Source organism: Hypanus sabinus, chromosome 9 (assembly GCF_030144855.1).
Source record: "Hypanus sabinus isolate sHypSab1 chromosome 9, sHypSab1.hap1, whole genome shotgun sequence".
NCBI lineage: Eukaryota > Metazoa > Chordata > Chondrichthyes > Myliobatiformes > Dasyatidae > Hypanus > Hypanus sabinus.
Window position 1 is genome coordinate 49155402 of NC_082714.1, and position 25717 is coordinate 49181118.

Consider the following 25717-nt stretch of genomic DNA (forward strand, 5'->3'; position numbering starts at 1 on the left):
AGAGCAGATGTAACCTATATGGACTGGGTGGAGACTGGAAGGTGCCTGCCTGTGCAAGCCCTACAATTCGTGAAAGAGTAGGAAGCAGACAATAGAGAATCATCGAGGTAAAATGAATGGTGTCCCTGTGGATCCACATTGGGGCCTAATCCCTTCCCTATATTTAAGAAGATCTTTACTAGCATCCAAATTTATTGATGACAACAAGTTAACTGTAATATATGTAATATATTGTCAATATAAAGTTGCAAAAGGCCTTTAATGGCTGTGTGAACAATGTTGAGGGTATAAAATTTCCCTCTATGGAGTAAAGAAAGGTAGATCAAAGTTGAGCATTAGCTGTACTGAAGTCAATTTGTCTCAATTTTCATATCTATGCATTTATTGCTCTCATATTTTATGTTTACATATGAAGCAGGTTGATTATTTTATAATAAGCTGGAACATCTGTTAAGCAAAGATCCATACAGGGTGCATTTTATTGATGACAGCTCAGCATTTAACACTGGACTTTAAAAATGGGCTTTAGCAAAGGATTTGACAAGGTCCCTCACGAGAGACTCATCCAGAATGTCACGAGGCATGGGGTAAGTGGGACCTTGGCTGTTTGGATAAAAAAATTGGCTTAAAGGAAGAAAGCAGAGGGTAGTTGTGGAAGGAACGTATTCTGCCTGGAGGTCGGTGACTAGAGGAGTGCTGCAGGGATCTGTCCTGGGACCCCTGCTATTTGTGATTTTTATGAATGACTTGGATGTAGAGGTGGAAGGATGGGTGAGTAAGTTTGCGGATGACATGAAGATTGGAGGAGTTGTGGATGGAGCTGTAGGTTGTCGAAGGTTACAAGAGGATATAGACAGGGTGCAGAGTTGGGCAGAAAAATGGCAGATGGAGTTCAATCCAGACAAGTGTGAGGTGATGCATTTTGAAAGGACAAACCAAAAGACGGAGTACAAGATTAATGGTCAGTTACTTAAGAGTGTGGATGAACAAAGGGACCTTGGGGTTCAAATCCATACATCCCTTAAGGTTACTGCATAGGTTGCTAGGGTAGTTAAGAAGGCCTATGGGATGCTAGGCTTCATTAACAGGGGGATTGAGTTCAAGAGTAGAGAGATCATGTTGCAACTGTATAGATCTCTGGTAAGACCACACTTAGTGTTCAATTCTGGTCACCTCATTATAGGAAGGATGTGGAAGCTATGGAGAGGGTACAGAGGAGATTTCCCAGGATGTTGCCTGGTTTGGAGAACAAGTCATATGAAGCAAGGTTAGCAGAGCTGGGACTTTTCTCTTTGGAGCGTAGAAGAATGAAAGGGGACTTAACAGAGGTCTACAAGATTATGAGAGGCATAGATAGGGTGGATAGTCAGTACCTGTTTCCCAGGGCACCAATAGCAAACACCAGGGGGCATATGTACAAAATTAAGGGAGGGAAGTTTAAGGGAGACATCAGAGGTAAGTTTTTTACACAGAGGGTTGTGAGTGCCTGGAATAACTTGTCAGGGATGGTGGTGGAGGCTAAAACATTAGGGGTATTTAAGAGCCTCTTGGACAGGCACATGGATGAAAGAAAAATGGAGGGTTATGGGGTAGTGTGGGTTTAGTACTTTATTTTAAGGATTATATGGGTCAGCACAACATGGAGGGCTGAAGGGCCTTTACTGTGCTGTAGTGTTCTATGGTTCTATGGTACTGTCATCCCCTCAAAAGTAATCAGTAAACTCCAAGATCTGGGCCTCAGTAACCCCTTGAGCAATAGGATCCAGGTTTTTCTCACTTGTAGACCTAGGTCAGTTCAGATTGGTAAAAATATCTCCTCCGCAGCACAGGAGCACCACAGGGATGTGTGCTTAGCCTCTGCTCTACTCACTTTACACCTATAACTGTGTGGCTATGTACAGCTCCAACACCAGATACAAGTTTGCTGATGACACCACTGCTGTGGGCCGACTCAAAGGTGGTGATGAATCAACAAACAGGAGGAGATTGAAAATTTGGCTGAGTATTGTCATAACAACAGCCTCTCACTCAATGTTAATAAGACCAAGGAACTGATTTTAGACTTCTTAAGAGGGAGACCAGAGGTCCATGAGCCAATAATCATCAGGGGTGGAAAGGGACAGTAACCTTAAGTTCCTGGGGGTTACTATCTCAGAGGACCTGTCCTGGACCCATCGTATAAATATAATTGTAAAGAAAGCACGACTGCGCCTCTACATCCTCAGAGTCGGTGGTGATTTGGCATGTCATCAAAAACCTTGGCAAACCTCTATAGATGTGTAATGCAAAGTGTGCTGACTGGCTGCATTGTGGCCTGGGATGGGAACACCAATGCCTTTGAGCAGAAAATCCTACAAAATGCAATGGATTTGGCAAGGTACATCAAAGGTTCATTTATTATCAAAGTATACAACTCAGAAATTCTTCTTCTCCAGATAGCCACAAAACCAAGAAAGAAGAGAAACAGCACAATCCTCAACACCCAAATCCCCCCTTGCTGCATGAAAAACAATGAACAAAAACAGAACAGGCACATTGACCCGCAAAGCCCACTCCCCTGCACAAGAACAAACTGAGAAAGATCAGGCAAAGAACACAGAATATAAAAAACTGAAAAAAAGTCCATGGCCCAAGTCCAAATTCAAAAACCTGGGTAACATTCTCCAGGCATAGCAGTAGCCTTTCCCCTCTCCGGCAGCAGAGTGATCCCCCCAGCGATCAAGAGGCAGGCTGCTAGAGTTCACCTTCCATATTAGTTTCAATGTTTCATTTTAAATGGTGAACAATGGAAGTTTTAATTATCAAATTAGAGAACATTGGCTCGTGCCCTGTACCACAGCCTTCTCGCCATGAGGTTCGCACATGCTGCCTCTGTCTCCCGAATCTTTTCAGAGACTGCAGAGCACAGAAATGCCCAAATGATCTCTAAACTGCGAATCACGGGCCCCAAATGTTCCAGAATCATATTCAAGTCAAAACGCAAACGTAAAAGACATAAAAGGAAGTGAAATATATGGTTTCATGGCCTATCCAGAAGGTGTCAATCATGGGAGCGTAGTATGCAGGTGCCAATTTGACTGGATAAAACCCTCCCAACCATTGAACACATCTACATGAAACGTTCCCATAGAAAAGCAGCATCCATCATCAAAGATCCTCACCACCCAGGCCATGATCTTTTCTTGCAGCTGCCCTCAGGTAGAAGGTACAAGAGCCTCAGGACTCGCACCAGCAGGTTCAAGAACAGTTACTACCCCTCAACCATCAAGATCTGGAACAAAAGGGGATAACTATACTCATTCTACTTCTGGTGGTCCCACAACCGATAGTCTTACTTTAAGAACTTTTTATCTTGTTACTTATTGCTATATGTTTATATCTGCAGTTCACAGTTTGTCACCCATTGATGCTGTTTACAGTTACTGTTCTGTAGATTTGCTAGGTATGCCTGCAGAACACGAATTTCAGGGTTGTTTGTGCTGACATGTATGTACTCTGATAACAAATTTTACTTTGAACTTTGAATTTATGATACCTTTGGAAAGGGACTCATTTGAAAATTCTGCAAACTTGGTGTAAAAGATTGTATTGGTCACAATTTTAAATTTGGAAATCTTTAAAATTTCATTTCAAAGCTGTCTAATAATGAAACATTTTAGGTTTGTAGATTTTCCTACTAAAATCCATTTCAAAAGTCATAACATAGAATATTGTGGAAGTGTTATTTTAAGAGTTATGTTAAAACATGTAAAGCAAAGCTATTTTATATACATCAACCAGGCAATAATAAAAATTGAGAGGGTTTCGTACCTTAATTTTGTGATGTAAATTTAACATTAGATATATTTTAATTTTTAATATCAAGAACAGCCTTCCATAACACTTTTATTTTCAGGTAAAGTGAACAGTCCAAGTAAACTAACTTTCTACTTTCTGAATCCTTTATCTCCATGGGTACAAAAGTCACATACAGAAGTAGCGCATTGTGGCTGAGCTATCTTAAAGATTCATTTGGCAACCAATGCATAAGACATATTGAGTGCGCATGTTACTTCTCACTGAATTTCAATACTTATTCTATAATGAAAATTAATTTCTAAAGAACTGCAGTCTCTATGAATATAAGGTATTTTATTTTATGTAATTTCCAAGTAATTGACTGGAAGCTATTGAGTTGCTGTAACAATGACATGTTGATCATTGTAAGACTTATGCTGAGTCACTTTATCGTGACAAAAGCAAGGTCGCAAAGGATCAAAGGTTCTATGAAGACACGTTAAATAAAGGCAGAAGAGTGATTTTGAAGCATCTTAGGTTAGAAATTCTATTGTGTGTAAAATGATGCTTATAGTTGTAATGCAAATGCTGCACAGGTGATTACATTTCGGTTTGGTTGAAGCAAATGGGACGGTATATTCTTATGGAGATGATGTGCAAACCAGTGTTCCTATTATAATCACGAGCCCTGTGGCATGTCTACGTAATTACACACAGACCACATCAGACTTAAATCTGCAATAAAGCACTCTACACAATCTGGATCAGCCACGATTTAAAAAGGTGGGTTGCTTTGGAACAGACTTGTACTGGAGCATCAATGGTTAGTTTACGAGGCAGGTACTTTGCACCTTTCTGCATCAGGGCAGGTCATAAAATTCATCCTGAAGTTTTTCCTTTACTATTGGACTCCTTATAAGAGATCCACATGGGAACAGGCTTTGCAACTAATAGAGGATGCAACCACCGCTCTCCAACAGAAGTTGATTTTATAACATATGATTCTGTAATGTATGTACAAAACATACATGTAAAAGATGAAGAGTACATTTTTTTTTAAAAGAGGATGTTATGCTTAACCCAGGCAACCTGTTCATATTCTATACCTTCACAGTACAGTCCGGGTCAATTTTGACCCGGCCCAAGAATCCCCTCATAACAAGTGTCTATATCAAATTTTGAACCACAGATCTATTTTGGATGTATAAATAGCTTATCTGACATTAATAAATGGGTGATTAATCCTTAATTAATGTTTCAGAGATCTAAAATCCATTTCAATAGAAACGGATCAACAGCCTCAATGCACAAAAATTTGTAGCACCTATACAAAAGTATAAAACTTTTAAATATTTTCATTTTTGTGCATCTTGGGTTACTTTAGGAAAAGTCATCAAATTTCAGCTAAAAAATGGCATTTAGGGTGTCTTTACTGCTATTAAATGTCAATTTGACCCGAACAGTATGTAAGGGTTAAGGAATTGAAAACTATGTTGTTAAGCATAACTATACTTTATTTTTACTTGCATAGTATCATATCCCAGTGCATTGTATTGTACCATACATCTGGGTGCATAACCCGAGGCTGGAAGATAACCAGTTGCCGAGGCACAGATCTTAGTCTGGAAGTCTAATTAATAAACACTACTGGACGTGTACTGACAATAAACAGAACAAATATAACATTATATTCTCTTTTTGCTGATGGCTATAATATTGCCACTCAGCTGATGCAGTTCTTCATCAATTATTGTGGCTGTTAACAGTTCATGGCTTCTCCATTTAGGTCTGGTTACCATGTAAATGATCAAGAAAGCAATGATCAGTTTAGAACTAGGAGGAAAGTGAAAAACTATTATTTGTACCACCAACAGCCTGTCCTGGTTCAATTTTGTTAATGTCACGGCCAACGTCTCTAATCTCTCAAGAGTCTAAAGAAATTCAACATGTCCCCAGAGACTCTTACCATGTTTTACTGATGCACCATAGAGAACGTTCAGTCTGGATGCATAACGACTTGGTATTGCAACAGCTCGGCACGTGACTGCAAGAAACTGCAGAGAGCAGTGGACACAGCTCTGCACATCACAGGAACTAGCCTCCCCTCTGTCTGTATTTCTCACTGCCTCAGTAATACAGCTCACTATATGAACTCACAGTGACATATACCTAAACTCACACTTGCTCACACACTCATTCATTTGCACATATTTACTTACATACATGCACTCCCACACACCCATAGACTCTCACATTCACATTCACACTAACTTTCACATACACACTCATGCACACCCTTATTTACACATAAACTTATACTTACATTCACATTTTCACACACACATTCACAGACACTCTCACATACACACATTAGCGTCCACACAATGGCAGCTGTTTCTTCACTGTTCTTTTACAAACATCGATGTTTCACCACAGCACAAAACACCATTTACAATCACTATAAATCAAACAGGACAATCATGATGTCTCAGCACTAAGATAAAGGGCAGCTTAATAAAAGGTAAAATAAAGGGAAGGATAAAGTTGCACAGAACAGGCTCTTGTGATGAATCAGCATTTTGGAGGGAGATTGAAAATCTGGCTGAGCGGTGCCACAACAACAACCTCTTACTCAATGTCGGCAAGACCAAGGAGAAGATTATTGATTTCAGGAGAAGGAAATCAGAGATCCCTGAGCCAGTCCTCATTGGATGATCAGAGGTGGAGAGGGTAAGCAACTTTAAATTCCTCATTTATTATTTTGGAGGACCTGTCCTGGGCCCAGCACGTACGTACAATTATGAAGAAACCATGGCAGCATCTCTGCTTCCTTACAAGTTTGAGAAGATTTGGCATGACATCTAAAACTTTGACAAACTTCTATGGACATGTAGGGGGGAGTATATTGACTGGCTGCATCACAGCTTGGTATGGAAATACCAGTACCCTTGACTGGAAGATTTTTCAAACAGTACTGGATGCAGCCCCAGTCCATTGCAGGCAAAGCTCTCCCCACCACTGAGCACACCTACATGAAGTGTTACTGCAGGAAAGCAGCATCCATCATCAGGGACACCACCCGCCACCCAGCACCCAGGACATGTTCTCTTTCACTACCGCCATCAGGGAAAAGGCACAGGGGCCTCAGGACTCTCAATACCAGGTTCAGGAACAGTTATTACCCCTCAAACATCAGATTCTTGAACCAAAAGTGTTAACCACTTGTCCCATTACTGAAATGTTTCCACAACCTATGGACCCACTTTCTAGGACTCTTCATCTAATATTCTTGATATATTTTGCTTATTTATGATGATGATTATTCCTCTCTTTTTGTATTTGCACAGTGTGATCTCTTTTGCATGCGGGTGGTGCAGTCACTCGTTGATTTATTATGGCTATTAATCTGTTATGGAATTATTCAGTATGCCCATAAAAGATGAATCTAAGGGTTGTACACACTGACATATATGTAATTTGATAATAAATTTACTTTGAATTTTGTCCCTGACAACCAGAGGAGAATCTTTCCATTTTCATCCTCTGTCTGCTGGGCTTGAGGACATCATCAGCCCAGAAACTATTCAAAGATCCACAGGACCTGCAGCACGCATGATCTCCTCCAAGAAATTAATACTCTGTCTACATATACGGGCATAACTGCTGGGCATTCCTTCCAAGAGCAACACATATTCTTCATCCTGTTGTTCCCACTGCAGAGTCAGCATTGCCTCATTCCACCAACCCCTTTGTCCAACGTGCAGAGGCAGAATTCTTCCAAGTCTGACCCAATCAAACCCCAGCTGGACCTGGAACTGCAAAACGTGAACTGGTTAGATTAGATGGACATATCACGTGGACCGATACTTAGTGGCAGCAGAGCCGAGTCAGCCATTGGGGGAAAGGCCACATGTCAATCTGTCTTTGGAAGACTCAGATGAGGATTACAATTGAGAGCATTGTGAAAGAACTGCTGAGGATGCACCTGGAAATGCTTGGTGCAAGGCCTCACTACCCAACATGTGTGGGTAGGGGGCTGGGACTTTCCTCATGATCCTGCAGGACTTTATACAGAGTTAGCAATGCATCATTTCAGATTCAGATTAACATTCCGATCTAGTTTCAGATTCATACACACCAGATTTAATGAAATTCCTTGCTCACATGAAGCTCACAGATTAAACAGTATACATGGTAGTAATAAATACAACATTAAATACAATAATGAGCACAAAAGTGAAGAGTTGTGCAAATTACGGTAGTAAACTGAGGCAATACATTGAGGAAATGCTAAATTGACAATCCTCCAAGGAGACCGCAGCCCTGCTGTTCGGTCTGGAAGCTTGTGTGCCTCAATTACCCAGTGAACTAGGCTGGCTGGAGTCAGGGCTTTATGCTTTGGTTCCTGGTAGGGTCACCCATGCCAAACAGGTCAAAAGGTAGACGACAGACTAAGAGTGGTCCACCGGTCCTCCAGGTTTGGGGGTTCAGCTTAGGGCTAACCACTCTGACTGGGTAAGAAAATTGTTACGGAAACAGCAATGAAGAATTGTACATCTGAGTGTGATGGTATTCCTGCGTCTCTACCCGGGACCTGTATGACTGACAGTAGTGAAAACCGGGAGGATGCTACAGGCATGATGAAGGAAGCCCTGAACACTGCCAGAGATGGAGAACTCCGTTGCTGCCCTAAATGCCAGCGACGTAACGGGCTGTAAGTAAAGTGAAAAACTGAGAGAGGTAGAATTAAGAATCCAAGAACATGCAGCACTACCAGGAAGGGAATCTAAAAGAGGTGATTGGTTCTTGATTTTGGTAACAGTGGGGAACAAGCCATTCTGAAGTCTGGATACCTGAGCTTTCAAACTCCAGTATCTTCTCCCAGAAGGTAGAAGAGAGAAAAGCAGTGGTCAGGTTGCAGGCATTTTTGATGATACTATCAGCAATTAATTCTAATCAGGGATTATTTCTAATCTATTGTGGTATTGATACACCACAATACCAAGAGCACTGGAATAGTTGTCGGCTTCCACTGAGACTTCCAAAGCCTACATGCCTCAGGCCACTCGAATAGGAGCTCTGTTTTCTGTGACCAGGAGGAGACTGTTGTTCTTCAAGGGCCGAGAGCTGACAGCCAGGAGCAGACTGATGCTGCAGAAGTCCAATTGTTTATGCTGGTATGTGTCTGGAGGTGCCGAAAAAACTTAACTGATCAGAATCACAAGGAAGTCTGCTTTTCGTCAGTCCTGGAAGAATTCCTCTGGTCCTTTATAAATTGGAAGTGTTGTCCTCTCCCTTGAAGGTAGCAGCTTTACCCTACCCATTGGTTATCAGGCAATAACTTCAGGTCGCATAGCTGATTAATTACCACAGATCACAGTGCTGCAGGGACTACCAGGTGCTGCAGTCAACAGCTCCCCTCTCAAATCCAGAGCTGCTTCCAGTCGCCCTCCTCACTGAGCACTAAAAGGCAGCCATTTTATAGTAACCACAGGTGATAACCAGAGAAGGGGCAGTACACCTTAACCAAGCTCACCAACGGATGTCTTATCTGCTTCCTAATGAACCCACAGCCTTCACAGATGCCTGCAGAGATAAATGCTGTGGCAGAGTAGATCTTTAAATAGTGTACCTGGTTTGGAGAGCTGTGATCTGCAGGCCTACAGATGGCCCTGGAATGACACATTGTAGTGGGTCGATTTATTTTTCTGGACTATACAAGAGGGAAAATAACATCTTCTATCCAAACTATATATTTTCTAAAAAAAAAGTCATACATTTTCTATAACACTCACTTACGAGAACAGAGAGAATCACGGCCCGGCATCTCATCTCAAAGGTTACATCACCAAATGTCCAGCATTCCTTCTGTATTGCAGTGGTCATCAGTCAAGAACTTTGCATTCAATACTTGCCATTGGAATGAATCTGAAGATAAGGATGTAATCAAACAAATCACAGCTAGAACATGTAGGAGTGTGGATAACTAATATGGAAAACAAACTCATTCAGGCTCATTTCTGGGAACTCATGATGAAGCAATTGAAAATGATTCCCAGAATTCTATTCATCTTTTTAATTTCGGCTGTGTTTCCAAAGATATTCCATAATGATGCAAGTCATTGAAACAGTAGATAAGACATGATAACATGCTATTTTCATTAAGATCAATATTTTCTATTGTATCAGACTTATTTTCTGTTGAACTGTTGCACTTGTGAGTAAATGGGATTATTTAATGACTCTAAGAGACTCTAAGACTCTATAGTATCTGCAGTAGAAATGAATCAAAGATTTTCCTCAAGTATTAAGCTGAAGGTAAAGAGGTTTAAAATCATAGAAGTATTGTTTTGAGTGGTGGAAGGATTAATAACCAGAAGCTCTTTGGTAAAAGATCCACAGGTGACAACTATGACTTTCATTTACTCCCCAGCTCCCTTGTCCACTTGTCCTTCCCCAATAATCTCCCTCCTGGCACTTATCCTTGAAAGTGTGACAAACTTGCCCTTACACTTCTTTGCTCACCAACATTCAGGGCCCTAAACCTTCTGGCTAAGGCAGAACCTCACCTGTCCAGGCCATCTATTGTATCTGGTGCTCCTGGTTCAACCTCTTCTACATCAGTGACACCCCTAAGTAGATTAGAAAATCTTCGTCAAATACCTTTGCTCCATCTGCTGCAAAAGGCAGGAATTTCCAGTGACTATCCATTTCAATTCAACCTCCCTTTCCCATTCCAACAAATTTGTCCATGGCCTCCTCTACTGCCACAATAAAGCCACACTAAGGTTAAAGGAGAAATACTTTATATTCTGTCTGGGTAGTCTCCAATGTGATAGCATGAACATCAATTTCTCTAACTTCCTGTAATCTCTCACCCTGCCCTCTCTTTTTCCTTTTCCCATTCTGGTTCTCCGCTCACTTTTTCTTTTCTTTTTATCTGCCTATCACCTTCCTCTGGTGTCCCTCCTCCATGGTCCAATCTCCTTGCTGTTCAGATTCCTTCTTGTTCTGTCCTTTACCTCTTCCACCTATCACCTCCCAACTTCTTAATTCATACCATCTTCCCCCTCATCTGGTCTCACCTATCATCTGCCAGCTTGTTCTCCTTCCACTCCTCCTCCTTTCTATTCTGGCTTCTGCCCCCTTCCTTTCTAGTCCTGATGAAGGGCCTCAGTCCATAATATTGCCTATTTATTCCCCTTCGTAGATAATGCCTGAGCCGCTGAGCTCCTCCAAGCTGTACCATTTCATATTGGAAGAAAATCTGGAAGCATCCCAAGGTACTAGGAGCCATTAATTACCTTGCTTGAATCTCAAGCAAAAATACCACTTTTCTGAATCAAATGAGTTTCTATTCCCTTAATACATAGTTGCTAAGTGATTGCAGGCAACATGTTATTCATGAGGATGTAATTTCCCTGGCAGTACAAATGTAATAAAAGTTATTTTATTCTGCAAGTGTTCTTTATGGCTTTTAACTTGAACTTGCATGTCAAAGGCTGGTACTGGGGTAAAATGTATTTAGTCCAGAAACCACATACATGTGCAGACAGGTCTGCAATAAGGACAATATGCTGACAAAAACATTTTGGCACATATCCCATTAAGTACCACGCTCAGAAGAAACTTGCAGAACTCATCCTAGCAACTATCTGGATTTCCAATATTATGCTGCACACTAGGTAAACTGGCAAGAATGAAGCAGGAGAGTGGAGGAAAAAGTTGAAAACTTAGAATCAAATAATTGATGAGTGCTATAAATAACCTGATCTACACCCCACAACATGAGCAATCCGAAGCTTCTTCTCCTTCCTCTAAGCGTCTCATTCATATTACAATCATATAATTAACTAAATGTTGACATAATGCATACACGTAGAATTCAATCAGTCACCCTGAAGTTGCAGTATGCCTAATGATTGTTTCTCTTGTGCCTTTGCCTCTCCCTGTCTGTTAATGCTTACAAGCAATTTTTCATCACAATACATACCATTTTATCATATGGCATGCATTGTGATGAATTGGCAAGTGGCATTCATACACGTTGGCCTTATGCTCTCAAACATTTATTTTCCAGCACCACAGGTCAGTGAGTACAGGAACACCTGGGAGCTTTTTGGGGAATAAAGGCTTCAGATCCCCTTAACTAAGGCCTAGGTAGCAATTGAACCAGCCTACAGGAAGGCTTTAAACTGAGTGGGAAAATTAGTATAGTTCAATATAACTATTGATTAACTTATACGAATATGGGGTCATGTGATTGTTATTATGAACAGATAATGTAATTGGTAGTTTTAAAAAAATCTTTTTTGACCTTTTATATACACTTTCTTGTTCTCTGTTTTCTATGTAGAAACTAATGAAAATATTGGAAAGAGAAAAGGGGGAAACAAGGATGAAAAATTAGAGAGGAGAAACAGGGAGGACGAAGGACTTGGACGGGAAATTAGGATGAAAGAATGCTACTGAAACAGAAATAATTAGATATGGAAATGAAAACAGGGAGTTCCGGGGTGAACCAATACAGAACAGTCTGGATCTGTATAAACATACGCAAGATGGTAGATGAAGTTGCTAACTAGGATGAATAAATGACTTTACTTAGAAGTTACAGGCTTTACACAAAACTACAAGCTATATAGACTAGACAAAAATACAGTGGTGACCGCATTGCTTAATGAACCTATTGTAGCACTGAAATACCTTGTGGATACTGTCATAACTTGTTTAGCTAAAATGAAAGGGTTAGAACACAAAAGGATTTATACAACACGTCAAATTGTGGGTATAACAGAGGAGCACCTTGTAGCCCAATTACTGAAGAAAGCACAGACTGACGACAATCGAGAACTTTAATTATGCTAATAGGAAAAAGCACGGAATAATTAAATTTAGAGTACTTAGAAGAGCTGGGTTCCACTGAATTGAAGTGAGAAGGATAAAGAAAGATGCTCACAGATGGATTTGTCCAGAAGACAAAAGATATAAATAATAATATGAAATAAAATAGAAAGCTAATAAAAATGTATGAAGAAGATTAGTCTTCATATTTTATTAAATATCTACATTTTTCTTTGCTCTCTGTTTTTTCTTAACCGACCTTCTGTTAATTTACTCTAGACTATATTTCCTGTATGTCACATAAATCTCATTTAAATTTCCACCTTCTGCATTCTGATTAGAACATAGAATATAGAAATCTACAGCACATTACAGGCCCTTCAGCCCATAATGCTGTGCTGACCATGTAACCTACTCTAGAAACTGCCTAGAATTACCCGACCACATAGCCCTCTATTTTTCTAAGCTCCATGTACCTATCTAAGAGACTCTTCAAAGACTCTTCTGTTTCTGCTTCCTCCAGCGTCACTGGCAGTGCATTCTATGCATCCACCACTCTTAGTATGAAAAACTTACCCCTGACATCCCCTCTGTACCTAGTTCCAAACATCTTAAAACTATGCCCCCCGTGTCAGGCATTTCAACTCCGGGGAAAAGCCTCTGGCTATCCGTACAATCAGTTCTTTACAATGAGAGCTCTTCATTCTGATTAGTTGGATAGTCTTACTGTTCTTGCTCACCACATTAATTTTGGGAAAGGTGTGAGCAGCAATGTTATTCTAAGAGGGGAGATTGTGTGGACTGTGCCTGTACTCTCTTAAGTTTAGATAAATAAGCAGGATCTCATAAAAACATACAGGATTCATGTGAGCCTAGGCAAGGGTAGTTGCAGAATAGATGTTCCCCTTGGCTGGGGCCTCTAGAACTGGTATTTCAGTCACAGATTTGGTCTTACAGAGTTGGAAAGATTGCCTGATTGCCTGAATGGGTGACACAGTGGAACTGCATTGTCATACCATCAGTGAACCAGATTTAATCCCGACTTGGGTGCCATCTGGGTGCCATCTCATCCATACTGCAGAGGTTTCAATTGGCCACCATAAATCACTCATATCATGAAGGTAAGAGGGAGAATTGTTTCAGGTTGGTGGATAGTTATTTCAAGATGGCTCTGGTGAATCACAGTGACGTGTTGTGGGCTGCTTACAAAACTTCTAAATATACATCTTCTGTCCTTAACCTCTCACTTTGGTAGACCAAGGTACCCACCTGCTTTAATCAGGCTTCAATTATATTGGTGATTAAGAAGTACATGCTAATCTGCCTCAATGACTATTATCCTGTAACACTTCCATCTGCAGTGATGAAGTGTTTTGAAAGGTTGGTAATGGAACATATCAACTCCTGCATGAGAAGCAACTTGGATCCATTTCAATTTGCATACTAGCACAACAGGTGTACAGCAGGTGCCATTTCATTAGCTCTTCACCAAGCTGGGAACATCTGGACTGCAAAGTTACATACATCAGGATGCTCTTCATTGATTATAGGTCGAGACAGATTAGCATATAGGAGGAAGATTGAAAATCTAGCTGAGAGGTGCCTCAACAACAACCAGTAAATGTCAGCAAGACCAAGGAGCTGATTATTGACTTCAGTAGAAAGAAACCAGAGATCCATGAGCCAGTCCTCACTGGGGGATCAGAGATGGGGAGGGTCAACAATTTTAAATTCCTTGGAGTATTCATTTTAGATTACCTGTCCGGGGCTGAGCATGTGTGTGGGATTACAAAGAAAACTCGGCAGTGCCTTTACGTCCTTAGGAGATTGCGAAGATTCGGCATGACATCTAAAACTTTGAAGATAAATGTGTGATGGAGGGTAAAGTGACTGGATGCATCATAGCCTGGTATGGAAACACCAATGCCTTTGAATGGAAAATCCTCCAAAAGGTATTTGATACAGCCCAGTCCATTATGCTTAAAGCCCTCCCCACCACTGAGCACATCCACACGGAGCGTTGTCACAGGAAAGCAGCATCCATCATCAGGGATCCCCATGACTCAGGTCATGTGCTCTTCTCACTGCTGCCATCAGGAAGAAGGTACAGGGGTCTCAGGGCTCACACCACCAAGTTCAGGAACAACTATTACCTCTCAACCAGCCAGTCTTGAACCAGAGAGGATAACTTCACTCAACTTCACTTGCCCTGGCACTGAACAGAAGCAACAGGTTTATAATAAATTAATTTAATCCATGATATAAAATTAGGACTAAAATTAAAATTTCTCAAGGCATTAAATAAGTATGTCCATTCAACTCTATCAAAAGCTTTTAGAGCAACTAATGAAATAACACGTTCTGGGGTTGTGGGTGAAGAAGTGTAAATTATATTAATCAATTTTCTAACATTAAAAAAGGAATACCGGTTCCTAATAAAACCAGTTTGATCTTCTGAAATAATTTGTGATAGTAACTTTTCTAATCTAATAGCTAAAATTTTTGTAAGAATCTTAGAGTCTACATTTAATAGCGATATAGGGCGATAAGATGCACATAGAGTAGGATCCTTATCTTTTTCAAGAATTAGAGAGATAGTAGCTTCATAAATAGACTGGGGTAGTCTCTTCTTAGTAAATGCATCATTAAAAATTTCACATAACCAAGGGGAAAGCAAAGAAGAAAAAGTTTTAAAGAATTCTATAATATAACTATCAAGACCAGGAGCATTCCCTGAATTCATTGATGAGATAGCCTCTCCTATTTAACCCATAGAAATAGGAGCATCGAACAAGCTCCGATCTTCATCTGTCAGTTCAGGAATATTCAAATTATTAAAAAAATTATCCATCATAGACAGATCACCATCAAATTCTGATTGATATAAAGATGTATAAAAATCTTGGAAAGTATTATTAATTTCTTTATGATCAGTAGTCAGATTACCGTCTTGTTTACGAATTTTAATAATTTGTCACTTAGTCGAAATAGCTTTTAATTGGTTAGCTAACAATTTACCAGTTCGATCACTATGAATATAAAATTGAGCCCTGGTCCTAATTAATTGATTCTCAATTGAAGAAGATAATAGTAAACTATGTTCCATTTGAAGCTCAACTCTCTTCTTATAAAGTTCTTTGGTAGGAGTCACAGAATAAATCTTATCAATTTCTTTAATTTTATCCACTAATAAAGCAATATCTAAATATCTTTGTTTTCTTTTACCGACGGAATATGAGATAATTTGTCCACGGATAAAAGCCTTAACAGAGTCCCAGAGTATTCCTCTGTCAATCTCTTCGTTATAGTTCGTTGAAAAAAACAAGTCAATTTGCTGTTTTATGAAGGTGATAAATTCTGGATCTTGAAACAAAGTAGTGTTAAGTCTCCAAGATCTAGTATTATTGAAAGAGTCCAAAATCTTGATAGATAACTTCAAAGGTGCATGATCCGAAATGGTAATAGAGTCATATTTACAATCAGTAACATCTGTTAATAAACGATGATCAATAAGGAAATAATCAATTCTAGAATAACTGTGATAAACATGTGAGAAAAACGAAAATTCTTTATCTTTAGGGTTCAAAAACCGCCATATTTCAGTAATTCCCGAATCAACCATAAAGGAATTAATAAGTAAGGCTGATCTATTCGGAAGAATTCGAATAGGTTTAGATCTATCCATCGAAGGGTTCAGACAACAGTTGAAATCTTCATCCATTATCAGCATATATTCATTTAGATTAGGGAGGGAAGTAAATAACATTTTAACAAATTCAGGGCAGTCAAAGTTTGGAGCATAAATATTAACTAGAGCCACTTTTCGATTGAAAAGTGAGCCAGTTATCAACAAAAATCTGCCCTGTGGATCAGAAATAATTTCATGATGTGTAAACGAAATTGAGGGGTCTATAAAAATAGACACACCCCTAATTTTGGCGGTACAATTCGAGTGAAATTGTTGACCCTTCCAGAACCTAAAAAAGTGTTGATTATCCTCCCTCCTAATATGGGTCTCCTGTACAAAAATAATATTAGCATTTAGTCTATGGAATACTTTAAATATTTTTTTACGTTTAATTGGATGATTTAACCCATTAGTATTCCAAGAGATGAAATTAATAGACTTATCCATCATGCCAATACTAATTGTATATATCATAAAAGGTTAAAAAAATACATAACCCATAATTCAGGAAGAAGGAAAAATGATTCAGGAACAACCGGAGAACATGACACTTCAACAATATTAATAATCTAACGTTGGCCCATAGACTAAAAGCAGAGAGGATAACTTCACTCAACTTCACTTGCCCTGTCACTGAACGGTTCCCACTGAAAAGGATTCACTTTCAAGGACACTTCATCTCACGTTCTTGATATCTATTGATTACTCATTTATTATTATTGTTAATATTTATGTTTTCTCTTTCTTTTTGCATTGCAGTTTGCTGTTTTCTTTTTGCACATTGGTTATTGTCTGTCCTCTTGGGTGGGGTCTTTAATTGATTCTATTGAGTTTCTTGTATTTACTGTGATTCCCTGCAAGTAAATGAATCTGAGGGTGACATATATGTACATTGATATTAAATTTACTTTGAACTTCGTACTGAGGGGAGAATAAAAATAGAATTTGTGTAAATGAGAGCTTGATTGCTGATGTGGACCTTGGCTTGTGTCTATACTGTGTGACTTTGTGATGCTATTAAATCTCTCCTTCTTTTATTACTAAAGATATGGTCTAGCCCCACACCCAATACTACACTCATGCCAGATCCAAAGTACATTTGTATCACCACATCATCGTCAATCATCAGGTGCCATGCCTAGTTTGAGCTTTGAGTGCTATGGCCCACACACCCCTGTTTTGGGTCAAGTGGAACAGTTCTTTGGTATTCATTTCCAGTTCTTTGGCTGCTCTCTCCATCATCATTTGTCTTTGCCTTCCTCTTGCTTTCTTCCCTTCAATCTTTCCCATAAGTACCGTACATTCTAACTCCTCTTTCCTAATCACATGTCCAATGAAGTTACATTGCCTTTTCTTGATCTCATACTTTATTCTCCTTTTGTGTTTGCTCTGTTCATGACATCCTCATTAGATATTCATTTCATCCATGATATTCTTTGCATCCTCCTCAAAAACCACATCCTTGCTGCTTCAATTCGTTTCCTCATGTTACTAGATATTGTCCAACATTCTGAGCCATATAACATTAGTGGATAAATGTAACATTTCAGTGCTCTGAGGTGGGTTGTCATGCCTAGTTTAGTGTTGGTCAGTATACTTTTCATTCTCGTAAAGGTGTCTTTTGCCGTCCCTATTCTTCTTTTGATGTCCATGTCGCACTTGCCATCTACTTTAGCTTCCTAGTAGCAAAAGTTCTGTACTTGTTTTATGTCTTCCCCATTTATTCTCAGCCTGCAGATAGGATTCTCCTTTTTGGATATCACCATACATTCTGTCTTTTGGCAATTGATAGATAGACCCATTTTTGCACTTTCTTCAACAACTATATTAATTAAATTTTGTAGTTCTTCCTCTATACTTGCAATTAACACAGTGTCATCCGCATATCTGAAATTATTGATGTTTTCACCACCAAATTTGATTCCCAAGATGTCTCTTATTTTTTTGTAATATTGTTTCACTGTACACATTAAACAAATCAGAGAGAAAACACACCCTTGTCTAATGCCTCTCTTGATTTTCGTAAACTGACTCACTTCATCTATTCCTACAGTGGCAGTTTGATCCCAGTACAGATTTCTACTTAAGCGGAGGTCTTTTGAATCTAGATCTAGAGTTTCCTGTAATATTTCAAATAACTTATTGTGCTTCACTTTATCAAATGCTTTTGTGTAGTCAAGAAAACAAAGAAATTTTTTTGCACTTGAATAGCTCATTCTGATAGTATCCTTAACATCAATATAGCGTTTCTTGTACCTTCGTAATTCACAAAACCACATTGTTCTTTACCTATTTCAGCTTGTATCTTACTTTTAGCTCTTGTCTTCAAAATTCTTAGAAGCATCTTGGTGATATGACTCATTAAACTTATGGTCCTATGTAATTCACATTCTATTGCTCCAGGTTTCTTAGGAAGAGTGATAAATACTGATAAGGTTGTGCCAGCATATACAGACTGATATTAGTTTTCTTGTGGGCATACTCAGTAAATCCAATAACCGTAAAAGAACAATGATTGACTGCACCTAACAGAGTGGACAAACAAACAATATACAAAAGACAACAAACAGGGCAAATACAAAAGATAAAATGATAATAATAAATAGACAGATAAAACAGCAGGACTCCAGTTTTAGACCATAATCCCTGAACAAGAGCAAAGCTGTTTCTTCATTGACTAGTATCCCATATAAAGGAAGCTGCATGAGTCATGAACAGTATTCATTGAAATTTGCATATTTGCTGGTTCATCCCTATACTGAATAATATCACAATTCAAACCCCATCCTATCACTGCTCCAAGTGCAGGGTTGGCAGAGATTCAGAATGAAGGAGGGAGCATGGTCCTCTTTCAATCCTTATGGACAACATTAAAATAGGAAGGTAGATCTCTTGATACAGAGAAATCTGTGCGGATGCAAGGGAAGAACTCACAAAAATTAAATCACAAACCTACAGTTGCCACGAAAGTGATGCTGAGCAAACTATTGGAGATTCTAATGGACTTTACCTCATGAACTTAAAAGAAATGGATTGTTGATGCATTGGTGGTCATTTTCTGAGGTTCCTTAGATTCAAGGAAGGTTTCATTTGGTCAAAGAATGCAGTTCCATTAATCAAAAAGGGGTAAATACAGGAAACTATATGGCAGTAAGTTTAAAATCAGTCAAGCAAAATGTTTGAATCTATTATTAAATACATTATACTAGGGCACTTATTAAAAATTAAGATAATCAAGCCATGCCAACACAGTTTTGTGACAGGAAAATTTACATTTGGCCTGTTTAATGTAGTTTTTCTGAGTGGAGTTTGACCTGGAAAAAGGTGAAATGATACACTTTGGAATTTGACAGTAGAATACAGGGTTAATGGCAGGATTTTTACTACTTTGGAGAAACTGAGTGACCTCGGGGTCCATGTCCACAGATTGCCCAAAGTTGCTGTGCAAGTAAGTAGGTTTGTTAAGAAGGCTTATGGTGTATTGGCCTTTATTAGATGGGGAATTGAGTTCTAGAGTCATGAGATAATATTGCCGCTCTATAAAAGCCTATTAGACCACACTTGGAATATTGTGTTCCATTCTGGTTGCTTCATTATAGGAAGGATGTGGAAGGCTTTGGGAGGATGCAGAGGAGATTTCTAAGGATGCTGCCTGGATTGGAGTGCATGCCTTTGATGACAAGTTGAACAAGAAAGTACTTTTCTTTTTGAAGCAAAGGAGGATGAGAGGTGAGTTGATAGAGGTGTACAAGATGATAAGAGGCACAGACTGAGTGTATAGCCAGAGACATTTTTTCCAGGGAAGAAGTAGCTAAAATGAAGGGATGGGGGAGGGGTAATTTTAAAGTGATTGGAGGAAGGTACATGGGGGGGGATGTCAGAGGTAATTTTTTGTCTAGAAACACAATGGTGAATGTGTGGAACATACTGCCAGGTGTGGTAGTACAGGCAAATACATTAGGGACATTTAAGAGGTCTAGGGCACATTGATGAAAGGAAAATGAAGTGTTATGCGGAAGGGAAGGTTAGATTAATCTTAGAGTAGATAAAAAGGCTGGCACAGTGTTATGAGCTGAAGGGCTGGCCCGCTGCTGTAATTTTCTGCATTCTATGTCTAAGTAATACTTGCTAATGGTAAAAGGGAACTATGCAAGGACTTGTAAACCTGAGTTGCTGGAACTTGAGGACCTGAGATATAGGGTAAGGTTGAATAGATTAAGACTTTATTCCCTGGAGCAGATGGGAATGACGGGAGATTTGTCAGTGGTATACAAAAATATGAGGTGTATGGTTTGGGTAAATGCAAGTTGACTTTCTCATCGGAATTTGGAGACAACAACTAGAGGTCATAGGTTAAGGGTGAAAGGTGCAATATTTGAGGGGAACCTGAGGGGGAAACCTGAGGAAGGGGATAGTGTGGAACAAGCTCCCATTGGAAGTGGTGGCTGTGGAGTTCAATTTGAACACTTAAGAAAAATGTGGATAAGTACATAAATGAAAATTTGGATAAATCCAGGTGTAGGTCAATGGGACAAGACAGAGTAATAGTTCGGCATGGACTAGATAGGCCAAAGGGCCCTTTATCAGGGGTGCTGTAATACTCTATGACTAATAAACTTAGAGAAGGCATTTGATACTATGTCATGTCTATGGTTATTTTGAAAAATAATGCCAATAGTGTAGCAAATAACACAAACAGGATAGCTAACAGGAAAGAGAGAGTAAACATAGAAAGAATGGTACTGTATTCTGGTTAGAAAACTGTAAAGTTCACAGGGTTCAGTACAGGGCCTCAGCTTACCACAATTTATATAAGGAACTTGGATAAAGGCTTCAAATTTGTTGATGACATAAAGGTAAGCAGGAAGTAAAGTTGCAACAAGGGGCTACAGAGGTAAGTGCAGAGGCAAATGTTGGCAAATGGAAGTCAATTCAGTACATATGAACTTGTTTTGTTTACTTTGGAAGGAAAAAATAATGCCTCAGTGGTGAGCAATTACAGAGTTCAGAGATGCAAAAGGATCTGGTGACAGGCAGGATTCACAAAAGGCTAGTATGCAGGTATTCTGAATAATTAGAAAGGATAACAGAATAATATACTTTACTGTGAGGGAAAATTAACATGTAGTGAGGTTATGTTTTAGGTATGTGCCACAATGGTGAAACCATATCCATAACTTGATTTAGTCAAGGATTTAAATGCTTTGGAAGTATTACCGAGCTGATACCTGGAATAGATTGGTCAATTTACCAGAAAGGGTTGGCAGTCTGGGTTTGTGTTAACTGGGGATTAGAACGGTGAGAAGTAATTAGATGAGAACATACATTGTTGAGAGATATGGAGAGGATACCCTCTCTTGTGAGAGAACTTTGAACTAGCAGTCATGATTAAAAGCAAGGCATATCGCCCATTTAAGATAGACATGACATTATCTTTTCCTTGGGTGATTTGAGTCTTTGGAACTCCCTTCCTCAACGAAGGAAGCAGGACCTTTGAATGTTTTCAGGCCGAAGGAAGAGGGATTCTCATTCAGTAATGGTGTGGAAGGTTGCTGGAGGAGCCATGGTGTTTCTGATTATGGAGTAGGCTCAAGGGGCTGAGTGGGAAACTCCTGCTACTAATTCATATGTTTGTAGTAATGTATATAGAGCATATATTTGTAGATGGCAGGAGATGGCTAGTGAACTATCTGTACACGGTAACCCAGCTGTCAATAAGTTGAACAACAACACACACACAATACTGGTGGAACACAGCAGGCCAGGCAGCATCTATAGGGAGAAGCGCTGTCGACGTTGCGGGCCGAGACACTTTGTCCTGAAACGTCAACAGTGCTTCTCCCTATAGATGCTGCCTAGCCTGCTGTGTTCTACCAGCATTGTGTGTGTGTGTTGTTGTTTGAATTTCCAGCATCTGCAGATTTCCTCATGTTTGTCTATATCTTGACTCATAGGACTTGCCAGGAATTCTAATACTCTGAACTGTGCCTTACATGCTGGCTGGAACTGTGTCAGTTGGCTGCATGTATGTACACACACACACACACACACACACACTCAGAACCAGGTAAGCAGCCGCACTTGAAGAAGACTGGGGATGCTGATGTGGAAGAACAAACTGCATCATTATGCTTGACACTGTGAAGCACCAGCTCAAGTGCCCCCACTGAAGAGCCTGGACTAGTGAGGTGTGTTAAGTTGGCATCAGGGGGTTGCATTTAAATGGGCAGGCCAATGTACCCTCTCCCTGGAGGCAGAGGCCACGCAACAAGCAACACCCTAGAGAAAACAGAAGTGTGGCAAGTGCGCTGGAATCTGTGTTAGGTTAAAAGGCTAACCCCAGCAGGCTGGCTCACCTTCAGTTCTGCTCTCCAATATTCGCTTCCTGGAAAACAAACTAGATTATCTCCATCTGCAACCGAGCCAACCTGAGAGAGGAACTACTGTGTGCTTATACTTACAGAAACATGACTCTGGGACAACATCCCATGCACCATCAATCTTCAGGCTATGACACTCAGGGACGTGTGCTAATATAATTTAATGATTGTACTGTGCTTTATCATAACTATATATACTGTTTCATACCAGAGATGATGGTGTTAGACTATGAGGAGAGAATGAGTCGCCTGGGACTGTACTCGCTGGAATTCAGAAGAATGAGAGGAGATCTTATAGAAAAATATATAATTATGAAAGGAATAGATAAGATAGAGGCAGGAAAGTTGTTTACACTGGTAGGTGAAACTAGAACTAGAGGACGTTCGGGGGACAAGATTCGGGGGAGTAGATTTAGGACAGAGATGAGGAGGAACTGCTTTTGCCAGAAACTGGTGAATCTGTGGAATTCATTGCCTAATTAAGCAGTGGAGGTTATATATATTTAAGACAAGGTTAAATAGATTTTTGCATAGTAGGGGAATTAAGGGTTATGGGGAAGAGGCAGTTAGGTGGTGATGAGTCTATGGCCAGATCAGCTATGATATTATTGAATGGCGGAGCAGACTCAATGGGCCAGATGGCCTACTCCTGCTCCTATTTCTTATGTTCTTGTGTATATGTACTGTGTTTTGCACCTTGCTTTCAGAGGAATGCTGTTTCATTTAGTTGTATACTTGTGTATGGTTAAATGATAATAAACTTGAACTTGATTGAGGACAGTGAGGGGAGCTTACACTGGAAGTATGTTTGAGGAGCAAAATGAAAGCATTGTCCAGCCTGCATGACAGAATGCAGAAGATGGATCAGGTGCATGGAGGAACCTCCTTCTATCCTCAGCCATGAGTTACTATGGAACAAGAAGTGAATCACCTCCACTCTGGAATGTCAACAACCATTATCCCTTCAAATTTACAATGGATAACGGAACAGACGAAAAGTGGCTGCACAACTTGATAGAATGGTTAAGAAGACATAAGATATGCTTGCCTTTATTAGTTGAGGCACTGAGTTCAAAAGTCTTGAAGTTATGGTGCAGCTTTATAAAACTCCGGTTAGGCAGCATCTGCAAGTTCTGGTCACTCCATTATAGGAAGGATGTCAAAGCTTAGGAGAGGGTGCAGAAGAGGTTTACCAGGATACTGCCTAGATTAGATAGCATGTGCTGTCTAGGAGGTGGAACAGACTTGGATTGTTTTCTCTGGAGTGGTGGAGGCTGAGGGAGATCTGATAGAAGTTTGTAAGTTTGAGAGGCATGAGTAGACAACCAGTATATTTTCCCCAGGATTGCAATATCTAATACCAAAAGGCATGCATTTAAGTTTTGAGGGGGTAATTTCAAAGGAGATGTGAGGGGCAAGTTTTTCTTACAGGTGGGTGCCTGGAATGGTGGGAAAGGCAGGTACATTAAGGACTTTTAAGAGAAGTTTAGATAGGCACTTGAATATGGAAAATGGAAAGATATGAACCTTGTGTAGGCAGAAATAATTTCTTTAAGTTGTTATTTTGATGAATTAGAAAAATGTACTCAGGAACAGATTGGTCTTCACTTGACAAGAGGAAATATGAGCAACACACAGAATGCTGGAGGAGCTTTGCAGGCCAGGCAGCATCTAGGAAAAGAGTAGAGTCAACATATTGGACCCTCTTTTCCTAGATACTCCCTGGCCCGCTGAGTTTCTCCAGCATTCTGATGGGTGTTGCTTGGTCTTCACTAGAAATAGATTTCCATTCTACCTGAGTGTATTGCTGAGTATAGGGAGAACACTGCTGCCCTCAGGGGGTAGAAATTAGTACTGCAGGACTTAGTCAACTAATTTGGTGCAATATTAATGATTTTTATTGGCAGTTGTGTTGATTTGGATCCCAGTAGATATGCAGCTCAATAACAATTGAGTGCCAGGAGAGCTCTAGATATAGGAGATGATGTGAATGCTGCTTCCCGTCTCTGGGCAGTGCTATATATTCCTCCAGCACTGGTTGTCAGGCAATGCCCTTGCCTCGGCCACTGGCTTCAGCCTCTCACTGAATGATAATACATCTGGAAACCAGTCATTGCAAAGCTAGAGTCCATTGCAGTCACCCATCACAGTCGCTTCCCCTAAGCGACTAGCGCAACCATCCAGTAGTCTGGCTAAGTTGAAGGAGCAGACCAATAAAGCCCACAAAAAAGGCAATGAGAAATGATAAGCCCTAGGGTCTTACATTAAGAATCACATTGATACAAGTTTCATTTTTATTTCTAGTTGGATGATATTTGTTAATTAAAAACCTTTCAATCATTGAAGTAAAGGGAGTCAATGCTAGATGCAAAGAGAAGGATTGCAGATTCTTGCAAGGGATGCTTAACACAGCATTCAATCCTCTTTACATTGTAAATTCTGTTCAATATGTCATAATTTTTATCCTTCTTCATGAAAGAACAGAGCCAGTTAAATAAATGAGAAGGTAATGCTCCAGTTTTCTGGAGAGTGATGTAAATGATACATCCAACATGTCAAGTGATAAGAACATGCACCTTCTTCCCTTGTTGCCTTGGCACCAAATTCCTTCAAGCCACTTGCAAGAACTGCAAAGTGACTAACCTGCATCAGATATGTTTCTATGAATAAGGGTCAAATCAGAGACAAAGCATTGTATGGACATCAATAGGTGAGGCCAAAGTCAATACACTCTCAGCATAGTCTTAAGGATCCATGAAGGACAACATTGGGAGGAGAGAAACTATTCGGTAGGTGCACACTTTCTGTTCATTCATCTGCCTTCCACCTTTCAGTCAAAAGGCAAAAGAAACAAAGGTTCAAGGTTCAAAGATACAAAAGTCCAATCTAATGTCAGAGAAATATATACGATATACATCCTGAAATGCTTTTTCTTCACGACCATCCATGAAAACAGAGGAGTGCCCCCAAAAATGAATTGCAGTTTAATCTTAGAACTCCAAAGCACCCCTCCCCCTTCCCATGTGTA

General features: G+C 39.8%; 1 protein-coding gene across 2 annotated transcripts in view; it reads right to left on the reverse strand.

Annotated features, from left to right (window-relative positions):
* luc7l (LUC7-like (S. cerevisiae)) overlaps positions 1-25717 on the reverse strand; it is a 120805-nt gene that overhangs the window by 47131 nt on the left and 47957 nt on the right. Inside the window, exon 10 of one of the 2 annotated variants that reach the window (XR_009513981.1) lies at positions 9577-9705. The exons of the other annotated variant lie outside the window; for it this stretch is intronic. The gene's annotated coding sequence lies outside the window, so the exon portion shown is untranslated. The remainder of the gene's footprint in view (positions 1-9576; positions 9706-25717) is intronic. 2 annotated transcript variants of the gene reach the window in all.